This window comes from Cebus imitator, unplaced genomic scaffold (assembly GCF_001604975.1).
Source record: "Cebus imitator isolate Cc_AM_T3 unplaced genomic scaffold, Cebus_imitator-1.0 Scaffold435, whole genome shotgun sequence".
Classification (NCBI taxonomy): Eukaryota; Metazoa; Chordata; class Mammalia; order Primates; family Cebidae; genus Cebus; species Cebus imitator.
The window spans coordinates 829299-832283 of NW_016107750.1; the positions used below are offsets into that span (position 1 = coordinate 829299).

The 2985-nt window shown below is 40.8% G+C and overlaps 1 protein-coding gene and 1 pseudogene across 1 annotated transcript in view; both read right to left on the reverse strand.

Moving 5' to 3' along the window:
- On the reverse strand, positions 1-98 carry LOC119468468 (annotated as a pseudogene).
- The window catches only part of CCDC134 (coiled-coil domain containing 134), a 25048-nt gene that overhangs the window by 17186 nt on the left and 4877 nt on the right, over positions 1-2985 (reverse strand). The window lies entirely within an intron of this gene.

Consider the following 2985-nt stretch of genomic DNA (forward strand, 5'->3'; position numbering starts at 1 on the left):
TTCCGCTTCACGAATTTGCGTGTCATCCTTGCGCAGGGGCCATGCTAATCTTCTCTGCATCGTTCCAATTTTAGTATATGTGCTGCCGAAGGGAGCACTTTTCTCTGGTTCTAACTCTGCTGTTGTGGCCTGACATTCAAATATTTTTTTGAGTCGGGGTTTCACCATATTGGCCAGGCTGGTCTCGAACTCCTGACCTCAGGCGATCTGCCCACCTCGGCCTCCCAAAGTGCTGGAATTACAGGCAAGAGCCACCATGCCCAACCAAATGTTCTGTCTTGAAGGCCTAGAAAAACAATGTTTTCTTCTGCTGTAGCTGGATTCTGTACTTTTGGCTTTTCTTGATGTGGCTAAATTGTTCCATGTAACTAGGAAATTAATCATGCTTTTAACTAAGAGCCAGGTATTTCCTGGCTCAAGGTATTACTGTAGTTTTGTTTGTTTGTTTTGTTTTGTTTGAGACGGAGTCTCACTCTGTTGCCCAGGCTGGGGTGCAATGGTCCAATCTTGGCTCACTGCAACCTCTGCCTCCCGGTTTTAAGTGATTCTTCCTGCCTCAGCCTCCTGAGTAGCTGGGATTACAGGCACCTGCCACCACACCTGGCTAATTTTTGTATTTTTAGTGGAGATGAGGTTTTGCCATGTTGGCCAGGCTGATCTCAAACTCCTGACCTCAGGTGATCCGCCTGCCTCAGCCTCCCAGAGTGCTGGGATTACAGGTGTGAGCCACTTCGCCCGGCTGGTACTAGCTTTTTTGTTTACATTGCACTAATAACCTTGGAAACTCATAACCTTGGACACACTCTTCCTGTGTCATCTGATGAAATTCACGACTTTTTCATAAAAATTGAGCTATGACAGAATTAAGATTTTTTGTTTTTACAACCTTGTAACCTTCTGTATTGCTTGTGAAGTCTCTGATTATCACTCTGGTTAAATGAATGACTAGTATTTCACACAGACCTGGGATCCTGTTTTGATTAGCTGTCTTACATTTTTTGACATTTGTTACTAAATTTCCCCAGTAACTAAATTCTAAATTAAGTATTTTTAACCTGAAATTAATTTAGGGGTTTTCCAGTCAGGCCACTGGAGAGCCTCAAAGGACAGATCACTCATCTTGTAGAGATATTAAATAATTAAGCCTATTTGGTAAATTGAATGGGAAACATTATCAAATGATAATTGATGCTGGATCTTCTTTCAATTACATTTATGGGTAAGTTACTGATATAAATATTCCAAAATTATATAAAACTTTTAGAAATATAACATGTCATCAGTCAAAATTCTGGCTATTATGTTGTATGCCACAAAAATAACAAATTGACAAATTTCCCTGTCAACTGCGGATTATAATGAACTTCCATCAGATTTTTAACCATGGGGCCAGATATGGTGGCTCACACCTGTAATCCCAGCACTTTGGAAGGCCAAGGCGGGTGGATCACTTGAGGTCAGGAGTTCAAGACCAGCCTGATCAACATAGTGAAACCCTGTCTTTACTAAAAATACAAACATTAGGCCAGGTGCAGTGGCGCATGCCTGTAATCCTAGCACTTTGGGAGGCTGAGGTGAACAGATCAGGAGGTCAGAAGATCAAGACAATCCTGGCTAACACAGTGAAACGCCATCTCTATTAAGACTACAAAAATTAGTGGGGCATGGTGGTGCGCACCTGTAGTCCCAGCTACTCAGGTGGCTGAGGCAGGAGAATCGCTTGAACCTGGGAGGCAGAGGTTGCAGTGAGGCGAGATTGTGCCACTACACTGCAGCCTGGCTACAGAGAGAGAATCTGTCCAAAACAAAAAAAAAATTTAACCACGGTTGTTCCAAGTCTTTGTCATCCATGGTTCTGATTCTTCTCTAAAAGCATTTGCAATCAGATTCACTCCTGGGATCACTTGAGCCCAGGAGTTCAAAAGACTGTAAAAAGACTCCAACAAGTAATCTTAAATACGAGTTTCTAAAAACTTAAAAACTTTAAGATCAATGGACTAAATGAAAACTTTTCAGAACTCTAATGAAGAAACTGAATTCCTGCAGCCTCCAATCAAAATCAAACAGAACTCAATTAAAAACTGATAAAGATAATTTTCTTCCTTTCTCTTTTCTTTTTTTTTAAAGACAGGTCTTACTCTGTCATCCAGGCTCACTGCAGCCTCAACTTATTGGGCTTAAGCAACATCCTGTGTAGCTGAGACTACAAGTACATGTCACCATGCCCAGCTACTATAATTTTTAAACATTTTTTGTAAAGGTTGGGATCTTTTTTTTTTTTTTTTTTTTTTTTTTTTTTTTGTAATTGTGTTTTTTTTTTTTTTTTGGCTTGTCAGTCAAGAGGTTGGGATCTTGCTATATTGTCTAGGCTGGTCTCAAACTCCTGGGCTCAAGCAATCCTCCTGCCTTGGCCTCCCAAAGTGCTGAGATTACAGGCATAAGCCACCCTGCCAGGGTAATGTTTTTATGACATATATTTGAAACATTATTTATTCTTTACTTGTTTTCTAAATTTAAAGAAACTTTTTCTCTTAAGCGATCTATATTTACAGAAATTTCATAAGAAATTCTTTTGTAGGCTGGGCACGGTGGCTCACGCCTGTAATCCCAGCACTTTCGGAGGCTGAAACGGGCGGATTACCTGAGGTTGGGAGTTCGAGACCAGCCTGACCAACATGGAGAAACCCCATCTCTACTACAAATACAAAATTAGCTGGATGTGGTGGTGCATGCCTATAATCCCAGCTACCAGGAAGGCTGAGGCAGGAGAATCACTTGAACCCAGGAGGCGGAGGTTATGGTGAGCCAAGATCATGTCATTCATTGCACTCCAGCCTGGGCAACAAGAGAGAAATTCCATCTCAAAAAAAAGAAAGAAATACTTTGGTAAAGGGAGGTAGAAACATTTACTTTTTCCCCCTATTTAATCCCTCCAAAATTTGAAAATGGTCCATAAGTACTCTGTTCTTTTTTTTTTTTTTTTTT